Genomic DNA, 25,687 nt, shown 5'->3' with positions numbered 1-25,687 from the left:
GAGAAAATGTATCCGATGAGGGAGGTGTCAGGAGGAGGAAACCTCATGGAAGAAGACGAGGAAAGCGAGTCGGAGGACAATCTGATAAACAGATTGTTAATGGATAGACCACCTCCGAGAGTGGGGTTAATAGAAGATAGAGGGCTCGCAAGGGAAGATGGAAATGACATAGAGGGATATACACCACTCCCTATATCGGAATGGACACCTATTAAAGGCGGAGAAACACCTCCAAACAACACTGTACAGAGTGTAGTGGGAAGGTTTGTGGTGCAGAAAACGCCAACCACAGAAAGGGTTGAGTCTGTGGGATTGCCAGACGCTCTTCAGGTGCCTGTTACCATAGGACCCATAGTTTCGATCTATAATTCTGAGAGAGATAGAGGGGAACAACAAAGGCAATTGGATAGGGAAAGGATTGAGATGGAAAGGAGGAATAATGTGACAAATGCATGGAAACAATTGCCAGGTTCAGTAACATGGAATACCCCATTAGACACAACTGTCGGTCCCAATTCAGAACAGGGAGGTCCGAGAGGACCAATGGATCTAAGGGGACCACGGCCAAGATCTTTTTCAGAGTTAAGAGCTGATTTGAGGGAATGGGACGGGTCCGTAGTATCTCCAAGTAACAGGACAAGAACAGAACCAGAGTGGGAAAGCAGGGGTAACGGGACTGTATCTCATTGTGGGGCCAGCGAAAGCAGTCAGGGCCGGGAAGGCCAAAGTCAAGAGAATAGAGGGGATGCATGTCCTGCAAATCAGAGAGAACAGCCGGAACAAAATACTAGGATTGTAGAATGTGAGGAAATGTCCCGTCTCTGGGGGAAAGGAGGAGATGAGGCGGTACGGGCTTTTCAGAATAGGTTTAGGTGCCTTCATCATACACTTGGGGAAGACGTTCAACATTGGAGAAAGGAGAACAGCGATAGGTCCCGCCACGCCTCGAATAATCAGGAATCACAGGGAAGTAGGGAAGAAAGAGGGAGTAATGGAACATCTTACCCTGCATCCCGTGAAACTAGCCAGGATGGGGAGAGAGAGGCTAGGAGGCATGAAGGAGTGTTTCACCACCCACCCCGAGAAGATGGAAAGGCATGGGATCTAGAGAGATGGGAACAGGGGAGGACTCCCTATAACTCACCAATACCTAAACGTAGATCTCGGAGCTGGGATGGGAGAGATGCGGATGGAGGAGCTAAATTGAGTGTCTTAAAAGCTGAAATTAAGGCAAAAAGGCTTGATGTTACTAGTTTAAAATCAGATGTTGATGAGATAATAGATGGAACATTACCTTTGGAAAGGATAGAATTGTATGAACAGGATGAGTTATTGTTCATGGCAAAGGATATTACTAGGAAAGCTAGAGCGTTTCATGAGAAATTGACTGATTTGGCAGACAGGTATGCCGTGGATTTGTCTAGGACAAGGGCATTACAGAGTAACCACAGATTACAGTACGCAGACCAAGATCTAGATGAGAAGAGAACTACTGGATTAAAAACACACATAAGAGAGCTGGTAACAGGGATAAGAGTGTGGAGGGAACTGGATAAATGGGAAGAAAGGTGGTCGAAAAAGGGCACAGTTAGGCGAAGTACAAATGTGATGACCCCTGAGGGAAGGGTAATGCAGATGGAGGCATTCCCTTTGCGAGAAATATCAAACGGAAATTATGTACATGTGCCCTGGAGTAGAGGAGATTTAGCTGCATTTACCAACTCATTTCCGAAGTTGCGGGACAATCCAGTCGAATGGTATAAACAGGTAGAGAGGTTTGTCAAAATCTCGAAAGTACTGTGGATAGATTTGAACACGTTGTTTGACATCGTGGTCCCATCTGATTTGTGGACCCCGTGCAAGACTAGTGTTGAATGGCCAAATACTGAACCAGTGAGGGATGCTCGGACTAATGGACCGTCCGAGATTGTCATGCAAAAGTACGAAAGGGTAATAGCATGGCTGAAAGATAAGGTACCACCACAGGATATAGATTGGGTAAAGATAGATCGAACAAGGCAAGAACCGAAGGAGACCGTGCATGAGTTTTATGAGAGGTTGCTGAAAACATTCAAGCAATACAGTGGACTAGATGTAATGGATCCCAAAGATATAGGGCAGTTTGTGTCAAAGTTTGTCTTGGGGTTGAGACCTGATATTTCTTTGATGATACAGCAACATTTAATCTGTTGGCAGAACAAACCACTAGATGAGATTTTACGTTATGCGAGGTACTGCAGTGACGAGATAGATTCTAAAGCCAAGAATCTAAAGGAGAAATTGATGGTGGTGCAAATGCAGTCCGCTGGGAAGGGTGGCCAGCAGAAACAGGGGATGGGACGAAAGCCAAACGGTCAGAATAAGGACAATGAGGAAGGGCAGAGACCTAGGATAGACTTTGCCACTTTAAAGAAAACGACAAAGTGTCATCAGTGTCACCAGGTGGGGCATTGGCGACGCGAATGTCCCTTTAACCCTGAAAATGGAGAGCTAGAAGTAGAAGAGCAGGTCCAAGAAGTCCCAGTGCAAAAGGTGACAGTCTCGAGCAGTAAGGTGGCCAAAGGGGGGACTTCGGCTCCACGGGCCCAATTCCCACAGCCACCGAAGATAGCAGCTGGAGGAAAGGTCTTTAAACAAATGCCTCTGTTTATCGAGGAAGAAAAATGTTATTACATTGATCCATTGACAGGACAACGGGTGAGCAGTGAAGAGGACTGTACCCTCGGGGCAGTTCTAGAAGTGGATCAGAGAGGGCCATTTGTTGAGGCAGAAGTGGCAGGGTGTCCCACTACGTTCTTAGTGGACACTGGGGCTACTCGTTCGACTCTGAGATCAGCGGTAGTTCCAGACTTGCCAATGTCAGGGGAAACAATTCAAGTGGTAGGAGTCGCAAATAAAAGAATGACTAGTCCCTTGACAGAACCAGTGTCTGTGAAAATTGGAAACCACATGAACGAACATCAGTTTGTGGTTTGTGACTCGAGTCCGGTATGTCTGTTAGGAAGGGATTTGTTGTGCAAATTGAACTGCACCATATACTGCACCCCGCAAGGAGTGGAGGTACAGACTACCGACGAAGATGCTACTTTTAAGGTGGCCAATTCCAAATCTTGTGTAGAACTATATCCTACTCTGACAATAGAAGATCTTCCCCAAGATTTAAGAGATGCAGTGGCGTCAGAGGTGTGGGATTTCACAGGAGAAGATATAGGATTGATTAAAGGGGTAGAACCGGTAAAAATTCTGGTAAAACCAAATGTTGAGTTTCCAAGAACGCCTCAATACAAATTGTCCCAGGAAACGATTGCGGGAATAAAACCTGTGATCGAGTCAATGATACAGCAGGGAATACTGAAAGAAATCGTGGGCAGTCCTTGTAACTCCCCGATTATGGGTTTGCAGAAACCTAGCGGGAAGTTTAGGATAGTTCAGGATTTACGAAAAATTAACAACATAGTCGTTTCATGTTGTCCCGTGGTACCGAATCCATCAGTGATATTGTTTCAAATACCATGTCAAGCAGAATGGTTCACAGTGATAGATCTTTGTCAGGCTTTCTTTTCAATCCCATTGGATGAAGAGAGCAGGTATCTTTTTGCTTTTAAAATGGAAGATCGCGTTTTAACATGGTGTCGAATCCCACAAGGATTCACAGATAGCCCATCCATCTTTAATCAGTTGCTGAAAAAGAATCTTGAGAATCTAGTACTGCCACAGAATTCGGTTCTGGTACAGTACATAGATGACCTACTTGTTGCGTCAGAGACAGAGGAAGCTTGTAAAGCAGATTCAATTGCCTTACTGAATCATTTAGCTGAAAATGGACATAAGGTATCTCCGAGCAAGTTGCAGTATTGTTTGACAGAAGTACAGTATCTAGGGCACAGGTTAGAAAAAGGGAAACGTAAGGTGTCCCCGGAGAGGATTGAGGCGATAATGAAAATGAATGCGCCTACAACACAGAGAGAAGTTAGAATGTTCCTAGGAATGGTGGGTTACTGCCGACAGTGGATAGTTAACTTTTCACTGAAAGCAAAGCCCTTACAGAAACTGACGCACAAGGAGGTGAGTGATCCGGTACCATGGGATGAAGAATGTCTGGTGGCGTTTTTACAGCTGAGAGACGATTTATGTCGTGCTCCGGCTCTGGGAATGCCAGATTACGAAAAGTCATTTTCACTCTATTGCTGTGAGAGAGAGGGATGTGCTTTGTCAGTCTTGGCACAGACCCACGGAAATGCCCGTAGACCAGTTGCATATTTTTCGGCTACATTAGATCCAGTAGCCGCAGCGTTGCCCGGATGTCTCAAATCCGTTGCTGCAACGGGTGTCAGCATTGAAAGGAGCGAGAGTATTGTGATGGGACATCCAGTAGTGGTGTATGTACCACATTCAGTTGAATTGTTAATGACCAGGACGAAGACGCAGCATCTGACCAATAGTAGGCTCACGCGCTACGAGCAAGTTATACTTGCCGCAGAAAACGTGAATCTCAGGAGATGCTCTGTCTTGAATCCTGCTACTTTGATGCCATTACCTACTGTAATAGAAGGCGAAGGATGTGAAGACCACGATTGCCTTGATGTGACTGAACTATGCACGAAACCCCGACCAGATATTGTGGATGAGCCATTGTCAGACCCCGATGAAATTTATTTTGTTGATGGCTCATGTTTAAGAGACGATACTGGTCGGTTGAAAGCAGCTTATGCTGTTTGTACTATTACTGGAGTTGTGGAAGCCGCTTGCCTGGAAGGAGTACATTCCGCACAGGTAGCAGAAATTATTGCCCTAACTCGTGCCTGCATAGCAGGAAACGGAAAAAGAGTCACCATCTACACGGACAGCCAATATGGTTTCGGTGTGGTTCATGATTTCGGGCAGTTGTGGTCTCAGAGGGGTTACATGACCTCCTCTGGTTCGCCCATTCGAAATGGAGAATTTGTGCGATTGCTGATAGAAGCATTACAAGGTCCTGTTGACATCGCAGTAGTGAAGTGTGTAGCTCATACTAAGAATACAGATTTTGTGTCACAAGGTAATAGATATGCTGATGAAGTCGCACGCTATTGTGCGGAACAAAGTTATTCTTTCTCAAAGGTGGAAATAGAAGGTGCAGAAGAAAAGACTGAATTAAGTATGATGTTAGAAACTGTAGACACTTGGGAGGATTTAAGAATAATGCAGGAGAACGCACCTGAAACAGAGAAAAAGGCATGGGAAATAGCAGGCTGTGTGCGAAGTGAAATGGATTTTTGGGTTTCAGCAGATGGGAGAGCTGTGTTACCTGAAGAATTAGCTAATCCCATGGCGAGAGAAATACATGGTCCAGTACATCTAGGAAGGGATGCTATGATGAGAGTTTTTAGGCAGACTTGGTATTGCCCGAAATTCAGAATAGCAGCAGAATCAGTATGTAAGCGATGTGTTACTTGCCAACAGCTGAACGTAGGCAAACGAACACCAGTCACACTGAGTCACATTGGGAGGTCGGGGGGGCCTTTCAATAGAATGCAACTAGATTTCATCGAAATGCCAAGAGTCAATCGCCTTCGGTATGTGTTGGTGATTGTATGCGTATTTTCCAGATGGGTTGAAGCGTACCCTACACGTAGGTGCGATACACTCACAGTGGCTAAATTGTTGCTCAGGGAGTTGATACCGCGCTTCGGGGTGCCTGCCTCTTTGGAATCTGACAGAGGAAAACATTTTAACAGCGAAATAGTGAAGATGTTGTGCTCCACACTGAATATCGATCAAAAGCTGCATTGTAGTTATCGACCAGAAGCTTCAGGAATTGTGGAACAAGTGAACGGCACGTTGAAGAATAGATTGGCTAAAGTAGTGGCATCCACATCTTTGAGTTGGCCAGATGCTCTTCCTTTAGTGCTCATGAGCATGCGCAGCACGCCTGATAGGAGGACAGGTCTCTCTCCCCACGAGATCCTGATGGGGAGGGCCATGAGACTTCCTACAGTTCCAACTACTGCTCTATTGAATATTACAGATGATCTGATCTTGGATTATTGTAAAGGACTGTCTGACGCCATCCATTCTGTGTCCCTTCAGGTGCATGCAGTTGAAGTTCCAGCAGCGAGGAACCTGTGTCATGACCTGAACCCAGGGGACTGGGTCTTAGTTAAAAAACACGTCCGGAAGAACTGCCTAGATGTTCGCTGGCGTGGGCCCTTTCAGGTAATCCTGATAACGAACACCGCGGTGAAGTGCGGGGGGCTGCCAAATTGGATCCATGCATCCCATACTAGAAGAGTTCCAGCACCTCTAGAAGGAACAGCTCCCATCCCAGACGAAAGCCCGGAAGTGGAAGAAGAGTCGCAAGAAGGGATAGAGGCGGCTGAGGGGGTGTCAGAAGAAGTTGGGAACGCAACGGATTCAGAAGAAGAGCCAAGGCAGGACGGCAGTGAGACAGAAGACGCAACTGAAGGAGAGAGCAGAAGTGAATACGACTCAGACTCAGATCCGTATCAGAGCGACCAAGAACCAAGTGAGAGGACAAGGAATAGGAGAATAAGGCTTGGAGCTGCCACTTGGCCAACAAGGAGAAGAAGGCTAAGTTTGAGGTCGGCCCAGGAAGAAACGCTTACTCCTATATCCGAAGACTCAGATCCAGAAGAAGATATCCAGGATCAAGCCGAGGAGGGTCTTAGAAGATCAAGGAGGGTGCGAGTGCCTAGTAGAAGATACTCTACTCCCGACTGGACCTACCTCGTTGCAGATGTCTGGGAGACACAGAACAGGGAGGATCAGGGAAGTGGAACTGATCAGAACTGACCCGATCATCACAGTGCAAATAAGGTTTCTACTGCCAGGAGCGGAGACCGAAAGGTTGCTGACACTCAACATCGTTCATCCTGCTCTCCTGAGTGGAATAAGAAAATTGATTTTAGAGACAGTTGAGTTTCCAGTTTGCTGTTCACGATATCCAATATTGGAGGGAACTCTTCTTCGTTTGGAAATGCTTGAGCGAGTAGTAGAAATGCTAGGAGCGCTTATTGTTGTGGATTAATACCATATTGTGAATGTCTTCAAAGGGGCGCAGAACTGGAAAGGTGAAGAAAGTGATCTTGATTAGAACGGACCCCTTTGTAATTGTGGATGTAGAACTGATAGTACCAGGAGTGGAAATTGAAAAAACGCTAACTCTCAATTTTGTCCGTCCACTTGTCTTGAGCGAAATAAGGAGAATAATCCTAGAAAAAGTTGACTTTCCATGTTGTGGTACGAACTGCCCAGAACCTGAGGGAATGATACTTCGGATGGACATTTATGAAGACGTAGTATCACTCCTTGAGTCATACATAACTTCAGACGAAAATAAGACTGTTGAAAAGAAATTGTAAAAACTTGTTGCAAGATAACCTAGCGCCGAGTGGAAGAAGAAAAGTGATAGGGGTTTCATTTTAGTGGATGGAGAAGGGCTAGGGTTGTCTATTTTCTACTGGACTTTGAACTGTTTTGCGGAAACAAATTGTTAAGCTTCCAAGTGTTCAAAGAAAGACATTGCAAGAGAGAAAGACTTTGTTTGAAAAGAAGAGGAAGTGAATGCTGGAAGAAAGTCAAAAACTACACTGTTTGAGAACATGGAGGCTGGCAACCCGAACCGCAGGGCAAAATGTATAGCTGTTACACTTTTAGGAGTAGTGGTTTCTCTTATAATTTTAGTGGTAACTGTTTCATTCCTAGTGGGACACGAGGGGGATGAAACCGCAGTCAAGGAGGATACGGGAGTGTCAACACCGAAAACTACCATTATTAAAGAGAAGGGAAACATCAATGAGAAAGACAAAGCATTGTTAGATGCAGAAATAAAAAGGCTTCACACCGACGAGTCACAGGGAAATTACAAGTCAAATGCTTATGCTAAATTGCTTTATGAATATGTTGATGCCATGGAAGTGAAGGATTGTTATGTTTGTATGCAATTACCAGCTTCAGTGGAGGAGGGTATCAGATACCATCATCTTCCGTTGACATATGGAATAACGTGCAGTTTATTGTTGAGCATGTTTTATGGACGAGAAGGATTCGAGTATTATTTCTCGAATTTCGACTCGACATTGCCAGAGGTTCCGAATTTCAAGCATTTGAACAAATGGGACTACTACAAAAGTGAAGACAGATTACACAAATGGTTTATTCCATGGAAAACGTTAGATACTTCACATGCTCGAAGGAACAATCTGACTTGTCAAATATCAGAAGTTGAGAAAAAGTTTATAGCACAGGTAGATACTAGATACAGGAGGCAGAAGATTTTGAAAGCATCAGGACAATGGGAAACAGATTGGACCAAGGAGGAAAGGGCACATCAAAGAAAAGGTAGTATTGGTCCAATTGCTTTGGATAAGGATAAACGGGGAAAACTGTGCATTCACAGGAGTTACTCATATTATGAAAACGTTTATGTAGGTCAAGTCCATTGTGAACATGCCTTTCAATTGGAGTATTACTCTAAGAACTTTTTGAAAGGGATGCAAGCAATACCAAATGTATATTTTGTATGTGGAAGAAATGCCTATGTGAAGTTACCAGATAATTGGTACGGATCATGCTATCTGGCTGTTGTCTTCCCTAAAATATATCATGTTGAGAATTTAGACACGCCTAAGAAAGAAATATCAACTAGATGGAAGCGAGGGCTGGGTGCAGCAGAAGTAGTTGGAGATGTACTCGGTGCTGCATTCCCTTTCTTAGGATTGATAATGAATGACATCAAAATTAGGAGGTTAGCTACAGTCGTAGATAGGCTATCTGCTAGTACTGCAAGATCATTGATGCTGATAGAAGGTGAGATGCAATCGATTAGGGCAATGGTTCTTCAGAACCGACTTGCTTTAGATGTTCTGTTAGCAAAAGAGGGAGGAGTCTGTAAGGCCTTGAAGGTCCAGGAATGCTGTACTTACATTCCAGACAATTCAAAACCTCTAGAGAAGTATATACAAAATATCACTGCCATACACTACGAAATTGAGGACCTAGCAAAGGTAAATGTGTGGGAAAAAGTAGGTCATGGAATGGGTAAAGTTGGAAGTTGGTTTGCCAACTTAGGAAAGGGTATCGTTTGGTACATATTGAAACCCATCATCATAATTGTGATTTGTGTAATCACTTTGTGGGGATTGGTGCGTTTGTATCAATGTTATAGAGCAAATAGGTTACAGAGAGCTATGAAGAAACAGGAAGAAGAGTTGACAGCGATGCAGGACACTCAATATAAGAGTCTGAAAGCATTAGAGAGTATGAAAAGAGGTGGAACTGCCCTGTCTTCACTTTAAAAGGTTCTACATTTTTAGTGTCTTGGTGATGATGACCCCTGAAGGTCATCAAAGGGGGGACTGAGAGAGCACAAGTTTGAAAAAATGTATAAGTACGCCATATTTACAAGCACGTAGTTAGTTAACATGTACTTTGCACCAGAGTGTTTATATTTAGAAGTGAAATACACCGAGTGTCTTATATTCAGTGGTGAAATGCATAGAATGTTAAGTAAAGTAACAATAATCATAACTGTGTGAGACTAATGTAGAAATGTTTGGAATATATGTGAAAACCTCATGTTCTCGTGTTAAAAGAATCATGTCCGAATTAAATGTAACTTTGAAAATCCAGTATAATGTGTAGGCCTTAGGGCAATTCACAGCAAACCTGAACGTGCTGCTAAATTAATGTGAGATAAGGTTGACATGGTTCTTCCAAAATGTACTATTGAACTTAGGGTTAAAAGTATATGCTTTATAGATGTGTTATTTTAGAAACGTATGCTAGTTAAGAATGTTTGCTGTTTAAATCAAGTTAACGTTTTAAGAGTGCAGGGACCTGCTGCATGTAAATCAAGTAGGCCAGAGGAGATAATGTCATGTCGTGTAAATCGTCATGTGCTCGTTAGAGAAGAGGTCGCGAGGTGTCCAGCACCGAGCTTTGAGAGTGTTTTATGACTAAAGATATGGTGGAGTCTGGAATTTGAGGCCCACTGCAGGACGAGCTGTATGCAGGTGCGAGGGTCCTAATCAGCTCGAATGAAAGGGACTTTGTTCAGTGGCGCCTTGCGCAGGCCTGTAGGAGTTTCCAGGAATTTCAGGGGGTATCAGCGCACTGAAGAAGAAGCCTGGGAACCAAGGTCAACTTTAACGAGGGTCTTCAAGAGTACCATCATGGAGTTTGCCGCGCAAAGATGTACCACGTGAGGGGCGTCCCAAGGGGCGTTTCTATTGGAAATGTGATTTGGTATTAGGGAAAGCGACCCGGGAGGAGAGCAGAGCAGATGATTTTGGGAGCCTAAGGAAGCGGATGGGAAGGCAGATAGGCTGATCAGGAGAGACCCATTATCAAGAGAAGAGACAAAGAGAAGTGCGTGTTCTTCTTAGGAAGTCACCACGGCTGACACCTAGAGGGTTAAGATCTTGCTAAGTAGGGATGTCATTTAAAATAGTGTAGGGACAGACTAACCTTAATTTTCTTTTCTGTAATGACTTTGAGATTGCAACTTATATCTATTTTGACAACCCTTATGGTCTTTGAGCTTGTACTTATTATTTTGTTCTTCAGACTTAGATTATTCAAGAAGTTCATGTTTATAGTGATACCAATTTACCTTTTGAATCTCATTTTGAGAAGTTTGTATCTTCAGTTATCTTTGACTTTATATTAAATCTTTAAAACTTAAATTTGGTCAGTGGTCATTTAGAGTGTTGTAAGTTCTTAAATTGATTGACTTATTGCGAGATTACCTTTACTCAACGACAGGTACCAACGATTCAGTCGACATAGTTTGGGATTTGGTAAGATAATTAGTAACCAGTAATCCCGCGTTAGCATGGGCATTGTCATTTAATTGTCTCAGAATGCACCCATTGCTAATGCGAATTAACTCGATAAATGCCATGTCACCGACAGTGATCCACCCTCGAACCTTCATGCCTAGGGGAACAAACTAACTGCACGATTGTTACAAACTACGTGCCCAGGAATCCTCTCGTGCAACTGTACAAACATCCAGGCATCCGACCGTGGAACAGTGTACTCATATTTGTATTTTTAAAGAGAGACCACCTAAATATTGTTCCACAATTCTTGTGTGGACCGTGATCGTTCAGAGATTCTGCGCCAGAGCTTTTAGGTGTCTAGTAAACCGGAATTGTGATGGAAGGATTTCATCTTTTGCACACAAACGGTCCAAAAGTTACTAAAACGCAGAAACACATGTTGCTGCACAGTGCCCTTTGCATAAGTCCACTGGTTACCTTTCTGTTGCTTATTACTATATTTGGTAGCTAAACCAACACTAATGATGTGTAACTATGTCAAGACACTGTTAAATGTAAAAATTGGAAAATAATGAACACTATCACAAATGTACCATACACCGAATAATTTTCCTTTTCTTACCACTTACTTTAGTAAACCCTGCCTCATAAATTAGCCCCCTGCTGTCGCATAATTCCAGTGGCTCTGGCGATACTGCAGTTAGCCTCAGTCAGTGGTTCACAATTAGGACATGCTAGCAGTGAACTACTTTAAGCAGAATGATACCAATATATTACCAAAATACACTTTGTTTTGACACATCTAATTTCTCTCTTTTGCAGTTTCCCACAAGAATGGTATTCTATTTGTCTACAACGTATTAATATTGCTGATTGAAGAGCAACTCAATCAATATTAAATAATACTTTATTGTGTGGTACCTACTGTTGCTTGCCTGTAACTTTACAAATGTTTTTATTTTAATTGTGTCACTAGACATGCTTGCAGAGATAAACAAGCATTTGCAATGCAATAGGTCTCGCATTTACGTGGGTTTGAGCTATTACCATTGTAATGGCATTGTTATTTACAATGCCAATAGCTTAAACTCTCGCAAATACGAGACCTATTGCATTGCAAATGCATGTTTCCTTCTTGTGTCCCGCAATGACGGAGAACTGCCTGTACCGTATCGCCACCATATGGGCATCCCAGATCGTCTGAATAAGTTCGCTGATGCCTCGTTTTCAGCAAAATAATGTTTAGTGGTGTCTATCAATCTCCCTCTAATCTGGGGCAGTTTAAGATACCAGGGGTTGATTGATATGGTGCGTCTAGCAGTATTTCCACCCAGGCCAAACGCCGACCATAGAGGTGTGGTCCGTAATGTCTCATGCCAGATGACGAACCTCCGAAAAACATTGAAGGTGGTGTGTCTAGGTGAATGGATAGTTTATACGGGAGAGACTGCTGTGAGCCCAGAAATGGAAAGGGAACTGCTGTTCCCTGGGATTGTGGATGCACCAAATGTCAGACAAACAGGGTTGTAAGGAAGTCGAATAGTTCAATGGCTTAGTGTCTCTTTAGCGCCGGGAAACCCTTTTTGGGTAGCTGTCGCGCTTTAAAAGCCCAATAGATAAATAAATGTCTGCTCTTAAGTACTACTGGGTCTGAGACCTGAACGGACCTAGCCCATGTAAAGCCCTGGTGCAACATTTCCTAATATGTCGCCAATTTGCCAGTTTGTAGCCAGGGACACATTGTTGGCTTCCTGTAGTTTGCCCAGTGAAGGATGTTTGGTAAATGAAGTAGGATCTTGTTATATTCCCTCTTACTCTTGTGCTGGTGTCCCGTGGTTTTTCCAGTCAAGGATGCTCGGTAGATGAACTAGAATCTTGTATATTCCCTCTTACTCTTGTGAGTGTGATCAGAGGGCAGTGGATTGGCTCAATTAATGGTGTTTCAAGGAGTAGTTGAATCATGCCACCTTCTTCTGAACCCATCTGCTTGTGATTGATGATTTTCTGGGGAAGGTGCATTTGGCAGCTGTAGGTCTGTCCGTACTGAAATGCAAAACACATATCCAAGAAACAATGGCAAAGTCAATCCTGGCTCGCAATGTGATTTAAAAACCACACTCACTGACCATAACAATGTTTTGGTGCAGCGGGAGGAAGCTGCTGGGCATGATTAACAACAGCAGAAGTCCAGCGGCAGGGGAGAAGAGTGCGCTAGATGCACTTCACAGTTGTGGCCCACCGACATGGAAGAACAGTCGCTAACTGCACTCTTGGTGTGAGAAGCATCCAAATGGCAGGGGAGAGGAACCACCGGGCGTGCTCACGGTGTGTGCATCATCTGAGCGGCAGGGGAGCCACTAGGTGGGAATTAAAAGTGACCCCTCTGGCACGGAGGAAACAGTGGCCCCAGCAGCAGGTGAGAGAAATCAATGGTTTGGGATGAGCAACAGTACCATCATCATCATCAAAAACTTTATTCTGACTTAAATAAGGCATAAAAGTACATAGTAAAAACGATAAATCATACAATTCAATGCAGTCCTAAAAGTTATGAAATATTAAACACAATTCATTAATCATCATGTCATATTTTTTAATTTTCCCACACCTCATGAGCGATGCCCCTTAAAACCAATAGCATATCGGTAGACAAAACATCATTAAAATACAAGGCATATTAAACTTTGATCTAATAATATGCAACTCAAAATGTAGTTGCAGTGGACAAACAGCAAGTAAGAACAGTAGGGCCAAAATCTCATGCAACGTGTCCACTATTCTATATTGGACCTCCGGCTATAAAAACGATTTCCTTTAACAAAGCTAAGGGCTGAACCCTGAGTCTACAATTCCACATCTGCTCACCTCTTTACGCGATTTTCTCAGCTTCAGAGATGGTGCCAAAAATACAAGCAACAGCAGAGGCTTTTCAGACATCTTGAAGTAATTGGAGAAATCCAAGGGTACATTTGAGATGTAAAACATTCCTTCATGCTTCATGCATATAAATGGTCGAGGAAAAATGCACCCAAACTCACAATAGAAACGGGAATGCCCTCTGCCAGAGGCAACTGGAAACTTGCAAGGTTAGTGGGATGGGCACACATTCACACACTCACACACATCCATCCAGACGCGCACACACACATGCATCCTGTAGTAAAGTGCATGTGCTTCTCCTTCAAACATGGGTGCATTGACATATTCCTGACTGGCATATTTTAACGTGCCAATAAGCCTCTAATATATGGTACAAAGTGTACCTAGACCTGGAAGTGAAATATCACCAGTGAACTGCAGGAACTTATTGCGCCACCCATCCCGGGGCCGTACAAACCTGTATTCAGGGGACCCTATGTAAACCCTTACACGTCAAAAGCTCCTTTTAAAATATTAGTAAGTCACCCACCCCTATGCTGACCCTGTAACCTACAAGGCAAGGTACATGGCATTAAAAAGTAGGAGAGGTGGAATTTTGATCTTATGTCCTTCCAGGCACTGGCCCCCAAAAGCCATTTTAGTCTGTGAGCATCCTTCTTGATATTACAGACTTGAATCCTGCTTCATTGTTAAATAATGCTTGAAAGGTAGAGAAAAGGCTGCCAAGACGGTTCTTGTGCATTACAAACAAAACTAGGTAGGGGAGGGCCTGAGGGGAGAAGTGTTTAAAGACTCTTTTGGTACCTTGTCCCCCAACTAAGCAATAAACAACAAGAGAGATACCAGAAGTCTGTACACAGGAGCCTAAATAGTACTCACTCTGTAAAACAAAACCAACAGGTTAATGTACAGGTCATCACAATCCAAAATTGACGTGTGATCGCAGGAGAAGAGAAAAGAACCAGGAAAAAGCCCCAAAGGTGCTAGAGAAAATCCCCATCAGCCCGCTCAATAGCGGAGTATCGTCATCTGGGTAGTATGGTTGACAAAAGTAGTGTCCAGAGTGCCCTTCCTTAGGAACAACCCAAGGCTAGCATAACTTGGACCATTACGTTGACCCTCAACCAACAGAGATGCAGACTGAAAAGGGTTAAGTTGCAGTGCTCAGAAAATGTGAAAAAGGAAAAGAAACAAAATTCATAATCCAGGTGTTCTAAAAATACCTACCTTGATGTCATGGGAAAAACTTTATTGGGTCTGACCATCAAGGTGGTATGGTTAAAAGCAGAGTGAACAATAGCATGCAAGGAATTGCTATTCACCATGAATCTTATTCGGTCGACATGTTTCAGCCTTCATAGGCTTTCTTCAGGACCTATGATGCACTACTGCAACAACGAATATTTGTGTAAAAGAAACTTACTGGGTGAAAGAATCTCAATAAGTGGTTCAATACTCCAAAATAAGGAGTAGAATGTCTTCTCCTGCATGTAAAACGATTGAAAAAGATAACAAAATGGCAAACATTATTGCTATTGTAAAAAGGAACTACTAAGTGTCCAGTACACTATAGATTCCTATGTTAATCAACTCACCCAAATTCTAGGGAGGAAAAACCTCACCTCACCTGGCACTTGCTCACAGTGAAGGAGGCCACGCACTAAAAAAGAAAGAAGAAAGGAAAGAACATACGTTTCATTTTAAAGTTTAGGCTTTGAAAGCAAACAACAGATGGCAATAGCAGGGGGTAAAGGATAGTGATAACACACCCTGACAAAAAAGCATCCTATGGGTAGGAAATGCATTGCAAAATACCACACACTCCGTCTATATCAAGACCCATGTAGGCACAACCTCCCATCAGGACACCCACTCCACAGATCCAGGTATGTACCTGGAACAAAGTATCCACATAATTGAAAAAATGTATTGCAAGAATGTGAGACAAGGAACACCAGTCTCAAAGTAATCACATGGTGTCCTGTATATAGGCGAGCAAGAGAGAGGGGTACTGAACTGTCCCAGTCGCTGCGCCTATTCCAACCCTTTGAAATCCTTCCAAAACGCGAGAGCCCCGTGTCCTCACCTCTCCGTCGTTGCCTCGCTCAAAAAATGTGAGCCGAGGGGGAGGTGAGGACATCGTGTGTCCAACAGGAAGAAATACCGAGGCTGCGGACGTGAGTTGGCTGTATCTCTGATTGGACGCGAGGGGAGAGAGTAGTTCTCTCTCACGTCCGCAGCCTGGTTATTTCTTCCTGTTGGACATGGGGCTCTCGCGTTTTGGAAGGATTTCAAAGGGTTGGAATAGGCGCAGCGACTGGGACAGTTCAGTACCCCTCTCTCTTGCTCGCCTATATACAGGACACCATGTGATTACTTTGAGACTGGTGTTCCTTGTCTCACATTCTTGCAATACATTTTTTCAATTATGTGGATACTTTGTTCCAGGTACATACCTGGATCTGTGGAGTGGGTGTCCTGATGGGAGGTTGTGCCTACATGGGTCTTGATATAGACGGAGTGTGTGGTATTTTGCAATGCATTTCCTACCCATAGGATGCTTTTTTGTCAGGGTGTGTTATCACTATCCTTTACCCCCTGCTATTGCCATCTGTTGTTTGCTTTCAAAGCCTAAACTTTAAAATGAAACGTACGTTCTTTCCTTTCTTCTTTCTTTTTTAGTGCGTGGCCTCCTTCACTGTGAGCAAGTGCCAGGTGAGGTGAGGTTTTTCCTCCCTAGAATTTGGGTGAGTTGATTAACATAGGAATCTATAGTGTACTGGACACTTAGTAGTTCCTTTTTACAATAGCAATAATGTTTGCCATTTTGTTATCTTTTTCAATCGTTTTACATGCAGGAGAAGACATTCTACTCCTTATTTTGGAGTATTGAACCACTTATTGAGATTCTTTCACCCAGTAAGTTTCTTTTACACAAATATTCGTTGTTGCAGTAGTGCATCATAGGTCCTGAAGAAAGCCTATGAAGGCTGAAACATGTCGACCGAATAAGATTCATGGTGAATAGCAATTCCTTGCATGCTATTGTTCACTCTGCTTTTAACCATACCACCTTGATGGTCAGACCCAATAAAGTTTTTCCCATGACATCAAGGTAGGTATTTTTAGAACACCTGGATTATGAATTTTGTTTCTTTTCCTTTTTCACATTTTCTGAGCACTGCAACTTAACCCTTTTCAGTCTGCATCTCTGTTGGTTGAGGGTCAACGTAATGGTCCAAGTTATGCTAGCCTTGGGTTGTTCCTAAGGAAGGGCACTCTGGACACTACTTTTGTCAACCATACTACCCAGATGACGATACTCCGCTATTGAGCGGGCTGATGGGGATTTTCTCTAGCACCTTTGGGGCTTTTTCCTGGTTCTTTTCTCTTCTCCTGCGATCACACGTCAATTTTGGATTGTGATGACCTGTACATTAACCTGTTGGTTTTGTTTTACAGAGTGAGTACTATTTAGGCTCCTGTGTACAGACTTCTGGTTCTTGTGCATTCACTGTCTGGTTGCAGGCAAACCCTGCTTTGCCCAATTCGATTTCTGTCTCTGGGTTTTACATATAACACTTGGAGCATACTTAAAAGGAAGAAAACAGAATGCCAAGACAATTTGTCTGTATCCACTGTCTGATTGCTGGAAAACCCTTCTTTTTTCCTACTTCTGTCTCTGGGTTTGGTCAGGGTACAGTGGCTGCTTCACAGAACAAGTTATTCACCTTCTGTAATGCTGTTTCTGGTAGATACTCTTATCTAACAACAGATTCCTCACCTTTTGAATATTTCACAAGTGTCAGACTGGATCCAGAGCACCAGTAGATGGCGTTACACAGCTCCATGGCAGTGCTGTTCTTCTCTGTATGTGAAGCATGGAACCACATGTATGCACCACTCACAATTAGAGGGGGGAGTTGGAGCAAATAACACCGGTAAAGTGATGTTTAGCTGATGTGAAAAGGAGTCACCACTTTTGGAAAAAAAAAGCTTGGGTTATCAGAACCAGCTTGTCTGGAAAGAAAGCAGCATGTGGCGGGATGACGGAGAGGTCTTACAGCTCACTCACCCACCGCTCTAATGTTATCGTCATGAGGAACACCGTCTTGAGGGTGACAAGCTGTAGTGGGGGAGTGTGTAGCAGTTCAAAAAGAGTAAAAATCAGAAAGGTGAGGACTAAGTCAAGGTCCCACCACCATATGATAAAGGGAGAGTGTGGAAACAATTGTTGCAAGCCATTCAAAAAAATGAATCACACCTGGAGATTTAAAGAAAGAAGTTTGATCCAGCAACTGCAAAACGCTGAAAGAGCCGACAGATACCCTTTAACTGTGCCCAAAGCAAGTCCTTGCTTGGCTAGGCACAACATAAAAAGCAATACTTCAGATAACCTGGCTTGAAGTGGGCAAATCTGTGGAGTACTGCACCAAACCACAAACTTTAGGTGAAGGGTGTTCAGGCCCTGATGCCGGACTGTACCCTACTTCTGTAACAGAAGATCCTCTCGGAGCTTCAGCCTTATGAGAGGACTGATGCTTATGCCCAGGAGTTATGGATACTACTCTCCTTGCCCAATATGGTGCCACTAGTATTACTTGGGACTGGCCGCTTATGATCTTTTCAGAACTCAATGCAGGAAAGGTATTGGCGGAAAGACATACAGGAGTCTCGAGTTCCACTCCTGGTGGACAAATCCCAGAGGAATATACTCCTTGGAAACTCCACTGTGTATGCGTGCTGACATTGTGCATTCTCTGTGGTGGTTAATGGATTGAATCAATGTTCTTCAAATTCCCGAAAGAGACATTGTACAACCTCCGGGTATAAGTGCTATTTGTGATCCTCTAGATGCCGGCAACTGAATTTGTCTGCCCTGGCATTTAAAGATCCTGCTGGACCATGCACCACCAGGGTTATTCTCTAGAATTCCAGTCACTTCCAAAGGCTTAGTGCCTCCTGGCACATGGTGCATGATCTCACCATGCCCTGTTTTTTGCGATACCATATGCCGGTGGTGTTGTCTGTGAGCACCTGTATCAGCCTCCCACTGATCGATGGTAGAAAAGCCTACAATCCAAGCAGATGGCCTATGGCTCCACAAGGTTGATGTAGATTAGGGACTCTGCTGAAGACCAGATTTCCACTTCTTCTAAGTGGCCGACCCAACCAAGAAGGGACAGATTTCTGAGAGCCACACTCATGGCAATGGCCCTGTATAGGCAATCTATGGTGCCACAGCAGCTGGTAAATTTTGCGTCATCGCAGACGTCCTGCGTAAGGGCAAAGCTCATGTCATCAGGGACAGACTGGAAATACTAGTGTGAGCCCCAAAGGCCATAAGTACAATAGGCTGTGTTTCATCAACCCCCGCCCCCGTTACAATAAACGATGTCTGCTTTAAAACCCAGTGTAAGTGGCTTAACCACTGAGCCTAACTCAGTGACTGTTCTGGCTGAAGTGCACCTGCTGCCTTCGACGCTAACTCTAACATCTAGAACTGCCTTGTACTGGAGCTGGACAATGCTCCCATTGTGTATGATTTACAGTGTTCCTTCTGGTATTAGTTTTATGCAGGTAGTGATTGCCAAAATGTTGGTAACAATATAAATCACCATAATTAGTAGATTCTAAATACAAATCTTCAGCATCAAAGGCAGCATATTATTTCAAATCAGATAACAAGGCTTCATCGGCCTGAACATCCCAATCATCAGAACGTATATTTTTTTAATTACATCCCCCATAGAAACTCTAAGCACATTAGGGACATTTATAACCTCAATGGGCCCATGAATTTGAAAACGAACAGCTTCCCATACAATCCCATCTATAACAGGCCAAGCAGTGATGTTAACAAAAGCCAAGTCTCTCTTCAATCTACGTGATGAGGAATGGGGAGCCAATGTTCCATTGATATGTCGAATGCATGTTCTCTCCTCGACATAGTGTCCATTGACAAGCCGAAAAAAATACACCACAAAGGCAATTGACATGAAAAGGTAAACTGAAAAAAGAACCAACCAAATGTAGGTCCAAGGGGGAATCAAAAAATGTTTTTTAAACAATTTAGCCAAAACAGAGACCTTTGAAGGTTTCCTCGATGTTTGTGAATCAGTGTCAAATGAAAATCTGGATTCTGTAGCCAAGCGAGTTTGCAAATCAGGCATTGATAAGTCAGTTGGGTAAGTGTAGTCAGTTTCATCAAGTTAAGTACCAGGCAGTGTACTCAATAAAGGACTAGAAATTGCAGGCATCTCGAGGGCAACATCAGGCACTGGATCAGAAGCCGAGGCCAAAACAGAATTTCTCAAAATCGAAGGACATGAGACTGCCAGTGTCATACTAAGAAGAATCGGCCACTCTGTGTATCTTGACATTGTCAATGGAGATATACCTGTTTCCCTTACGACCTGGAAGTGGTGGTAAAATGACTGTTCTTGTGCCCTTCACACCAAGCACTGGAACTGGAGCTCGATAAGAGGGACCAAATTCTTTCTTGTTTTTGATCTTCTCTCGAACCAGTTCTCCAAATTGGGGTAGCCAGCCAACTACCGGGATCTGCAACGCATCATCTGAGGTGGAGGGCAGGTGTTCCTTTGCAAGACTGGCTCTCGTCTCTTGTAGATTCTGTAAAACATTGCAATGTTCATCTACATCAAAGGAGGCAGCAACAGCCGCCTGGTCTAGACCGTCAAGGTCCGGTACAAACATCTTGATAACAAAGAGCATCTTGTATGGGGTCCGCCCACCCAGAGACCTTCTAGGGAGATTATTTAGAGCACGTTGCACGCTATTGAGATGGGCCAGCCAGTTCCTGCCAGTGCCTATAACTCTAGCTGTCAAAGACTGCTTTAAATCTCGGTTCATTCATTCCACTACACTATTACCCTCAGGTCTGTATGGAGACGAAAACTTGACTTGGACCCCCAATGAAGTCATGGCATCCTTATACGCCTTAGAGGCGAAAGCCGGATCCTGATCCGAATGGAAGGTACCACAGGCAAAAATCCCTACAAAGACACGCAAGTCTCTTATGACAGTTCATGAATCAGCGCTGCGGTGTGGCCAAACCCACACAAAGCGTGTGCATGAATCAACTGCTTCTAAGATATACTTATACGCAGTATCAGAAGAAAAAGGACCACAGTGATCTAAATAAACACAACCAAGTGGTTTATTAGAAATGTACAACTGTGTCTGGGGCGGGTGCGCAGCAGTTGAAGGCTTAATCTGCTGGCAAATGTCACATAAAAGGACATAATCACGCGTCTGTTTGTACAGTCCCCGCCACCAGAAACGTTGTTGTAACTGAGATACAGTAGCCGAAACGCCCGCATGCGCAGACCCAACACCTTCATGCGCATCGGTAATCAGCGCTGGCCTGCGGTCCGCGTTGGGAACTAACCTCTCACCAACGTCAGGTATTTTCACATAAGGAACTTTATCAGGACTTAAGTGGTATGAATACTTTGAAGGGAACCCCTTAGGATATTTACTTCCCTTCTCAGTCGCAGCAACGGCTGCCAATATATCATCATCAATCTTACTTTTGGAACGTGTAACTGCTGCAACCAAATATGTCGATACTGCTGATTTTGCGGCCTCATCGGCCAAAGAATTGCCAACAGCATGGACTCCTACGCGCTGATGACCGAGAGTACGAATTACAAACACGAGTGGCAACTGCTTTTTAAGCTCAGCCACTCAGACCCAGATCATTTTATGTTTTATTGTACTACCTTTGGAATCACGATAATCATTCTGAATCCAAAAGAACAGGTTTTCGTTGTAAGACTGGACACAGTAGTAAGAATCACTCACAATAAGAGTCGTCACACTAGGATCAGCGTACTCCAATGCAAGCATCAGAGCACGAAGCTCTGCCAATTGTGCGGTGCAGTCTCCTAAAGTCTGCTTGTGCACGACCCTGGACTTGAACTCATCATTCACCATGGCACCTACCACTATGGCGCAGGCTGAAACGTATGCGTGTCTAGACCCATGCGCAACTTGCGCTGAACCTTCAGTGTAAATGAAACAATGGAAATCCTCCAAAGGCCGCATAGCCAAAGGTGCAGGATGAACAAATTCATACTGCAAAAACTCTTGCAACTGTAGAGAGGCATCAAAAATAAATGTGACATCCAGAGACATCAATGATGCTGCCCATTGTATCCACCGTGGGTGCAAAGCCTTAGAGTTTGGTACACTGGCTTTCGTCACTACCTCTAGTGCAGGATAAGGGGTAACAACCAACATGCGTTTTCCCTGCGACAGTGCACGTTCCTTAAGAATCGCCATTTGCACTGCTGTCAAAACTTTTTCCACAGTGGAAAACCACATTTCAGCCGAAGTGTACAAGTGCGACTTGTAAGCAATAGGTACTGTGTCTCCTTCGTTAAAAGTAAGGTACGTGAAACCCACCGCCCCAGGGATGATCCTTATCACCAGGTTGGTGTGGTTATCACGAGTCAGTAAGAATTTAGATTCTAGAAGATCAGCCTGCAAAGATTGCAAAATAGCTGAATGTTCTGGCAGCCAGCAAGATTTGGTAAAAGTAGGTTGTATCAAAGCATACAAAGGCTTGATAGGCTAGGCATATTCAGGAATGTATGTACGCCCGAAATTCAAAAATCTCAGCAAGGACTAACTTTTTCAGAGTTGTAGGAGCGCGCAGTTGTGCGCATTTCTCCAAGAAGTGTGGAGCCAATCCTCGACCTTCATTGTTGAGCTCATAGCCCAGAAACAACACTGTGTACTCTGCAATATGAGACTTTGCAAAGTTGAATATGTAACCAAAGTCCGCAAAGTTACAAATTATGCGGTCAACGCGACACAGATGCGCCCAAAGCTCGTCGTCTGTGAGATATATGCCATCCACATACGAACACCCATCTGTGTCCACTCTTTCCAAGAGAGAGACTATACGGGCAGCAAACATGCCTGGACTATTCTTATAGCCCATAGGTAAACGTTTGTATTGACGCTGTTTGCCACCACTTGTAAAACTGTTCCATTGGGAACTAAGACCATCCAAATTGTTGGCAAAAAAATAGTTGGAAATGTCAAGTGTGGTTTTAAACCGTTTTCGCACACGACCACCCACTAAAGGAGAGCCGTGGGCATTCTGTACTGCACTGGTACGACAATGCAAGTTCAAATGCCGGTAATCCAATACCAACCGGTACGAGCCGTCTGGCTTGGTCACAGTAAAAAGAGGGTTATTTATCGGTGACACACAAGTTTCAATTACACCTTGATATTCCAATTGTTCAAGGATTTCCGCAACAGAAGCCTTAGCTTCGCGTCGGATGGGATATTGAGGTTGAGGCTGTGGCATAGACCGTAAGGGAATCTCGTGGTATGGGGAAAATTTATCCCAACCACAGTGAGTACGGTACAGAGCCGGCGCAAGGGCTTTAGCCCACTCTTCTGCAAAATTCAGCGCATGCTCCTTTGAGACAGTGTGCGTGAAACTAGGGAGGATTACCTCCTCGCCTCTTGGAGCCGCGAGCACAAAAGGTGGGGGCCAGTCAGCCTCTGCTAACAAAATGTCATAGGTAGTCGTAAGATTTTCCCAAAATACCCCTTTTATGGTACGTTGTATGTCACCTTCAATTGAAAGGACAATGTTATAAAGTCTATCAGGGGGAACTACTCTGGTATCAGCTGTCTCCACAATAACATACTGGGCAGTCGCTGTCACCTTCAGTAGTGGACGCAGGGCCTCTCGCACTATGGTAATCTCCGCCGTGCTGTCTAACAACATCAGCGCCCATGTCAGATTCCGAAGCTGCGTTCTCACTATCTGTGGCATATCTCGCTGTTAAAGCGGCAACTTTCTTTTTATGAAACTGGGGTCTTTTCGGTGTTGAATCGTCCTGCTTGCCATTACTGTCTTTCGGGCGGGGCTGGTCGCGTCCCTGCTGGCCACCCCGACCTCTGCCGCTTCCTCCACCACCGGTCAATGAGGCCGATGAGTCCTGAAAAGAACGAGGAGAGCATTGTTCAGAAACCTGAAAACGATCAGGAGATTTTATCGTCGCGCGTTTGCGCAAGTCATAAACACGTTCTGTAGGTGCAGGCACTGGTGATGCAAGACGTGGGCCCTGTTTCTGTTGCTGTTGTTTACCCTGTTTTTGTTTTTTCGGCCAATTTTCTTATTCGCCTTGGGCTGGTTGTCTGTTTCCAACTTCTGACCTTGGGGTTGTTTTTTCTCTTTTGTAGAAAAAGGCTTGACACCAAAACTATTACGGCCCACGGTCTTATAAGCCGCCGTAATGATTCTCGTTAACTGGCGGGGTTTATCGGCATCGGGAACAGCCTGCAAAGTATTAGACACCTGAAAGCTTACCCTATCTCCCTTGACATTCGCAAGTACGAGATCGGAAACTACTTCAAAACTGCCGCATAGCCGCATACCCAATTCAACCGCTGCCTCAGGTCCGTGCTCATCTTGAACACATTTAATGACCGAGGGTAGGACGGTCATTGACGGAGTGCCAAAGCACCTTGCATACGCCGCCGCAAAAATCTTACCCCAAGACTCACAGTCACCTGCCTCTGGTATCAAGTCTTTTGGCAAACTAATTGTCAGAATCCTGTGTTTTTCAACAAGAGTCGTATTAGGAAATACAGCTTCCAGCTGGTCAAATTTCTCGGCAAGCCAGAAAGGCACATATCCTTATCCTGGGGGCGCTTGCCCATCACTGCATTAACCATAACAGGACTAAGCTTCATACCGCTCGGTCCGGCTGGAAGCGCCGTAGCACCTGGGGCCCCGCCCGGGAGATCTAATTACACTAATTGCGACTGTATGTAGCAGCCGTAAATCCGCAACGGGAACCGCTCCATGTCGAGGATGCGGTGTAAATCCGGCCAAAACAGGCCAGGTATCGCCTGGAATGGACAAAGGACCTAACCTTGAGACCAACAAAGTGTAGGGTAGGGCACCATTAAACCAAACTCGGTGCTGCCAAGCATTAATCGGAACTTCCTGTGTCCTATATGGAACATATTCCTGAGGCACGGCAGTAGCAGTATAAGTGTCGAACACACAACTATTTGCGTTCACTGCAGGGAAGGTCACCCACGAATAGAAAATTTCATAAGGGTAAGCTACTTCCGCATTCACTACTATAATAACTGCCATGCCCTCCAACCCGACGTTATAAGCCTGCAAACGATTGCGAACTGCAATTCGACTATGTTGCGGTATGTCAACGTCAGCCCTAGTGACACAGTAAGAAAGAGGTACAACAAAAAACTATGTAGCACAACTGGGTAGTAATTCAAACGGAAACCATTTGAAAAGATTCAAGCTTGAAAAGACCTATGTAACTATAGGCAGGTTTGCCCGACACCACTGTCTTCCGGAAACAATAGTGAAGGGGGTTAAGGACTGATATAAGCACTACTCAAGCGTCATGTAATAAGACCACCAACGATTTGGCGCAATGTCACATGGATTCTGCTCCTACACAGAACTGTGCATAGAGACTTAGAACTCAGTGAGTGTACCAAAACTCACCTCAGTATCCAAAATCCCCTACCAGACTAGCAATCAGTGTCTCATTGGTTCTTCCATACCCCCAATGATTAGACAACCCAGAACATGGACTTAGAACACCTCCGGTAACGTGGAACACATGAACACTCTTTCGTTATACTAACATACCAGTCCAGAATGAGGAGTAAATGAAGACATGTGCAAGTTTGAAATATTTATTTCTAATGCCGTGTTCTCAGGTGCAGTATCTTAGCTAATACAAGCAAACATATTATAAGCAACAAGGTTATCAGCATAATTACTATTCTGTCATCCCGGCTGTTTGAACGACCTACGGACGGATTGCCTCACCTTTACACAGTGCGACCATTACTGAGTGGGTGTAGGTTTTGTCGATCCGACTTCCCCACCCGTGCGTCATCGACTGGAGACACTGTACATTATATATTTATTCACTTGGAGTGCGATCTACGCCGGGTAAAAAATTAATGCCGGGTAGTCCCTTTTC

This window comes from Lissotriton helveticus, chromosome 3_1, assembly GCF_964261635.1.
Source record: "Lissotriton helveticus chromosome 3_1, aLisHel1.1, whole genome shotgun sequence".
Classification (NCBI taxonomy): Eukaryota; Metazoa; Chordata; class Amphibia; order Caudata; family Salamandridae; genus Lissotriton; species Lissotriton helveticus.
The sequence above is the reverse complement of the archived record's forward strand: the minus strand, read 5'-3'. Positions refer to the sequence as shown.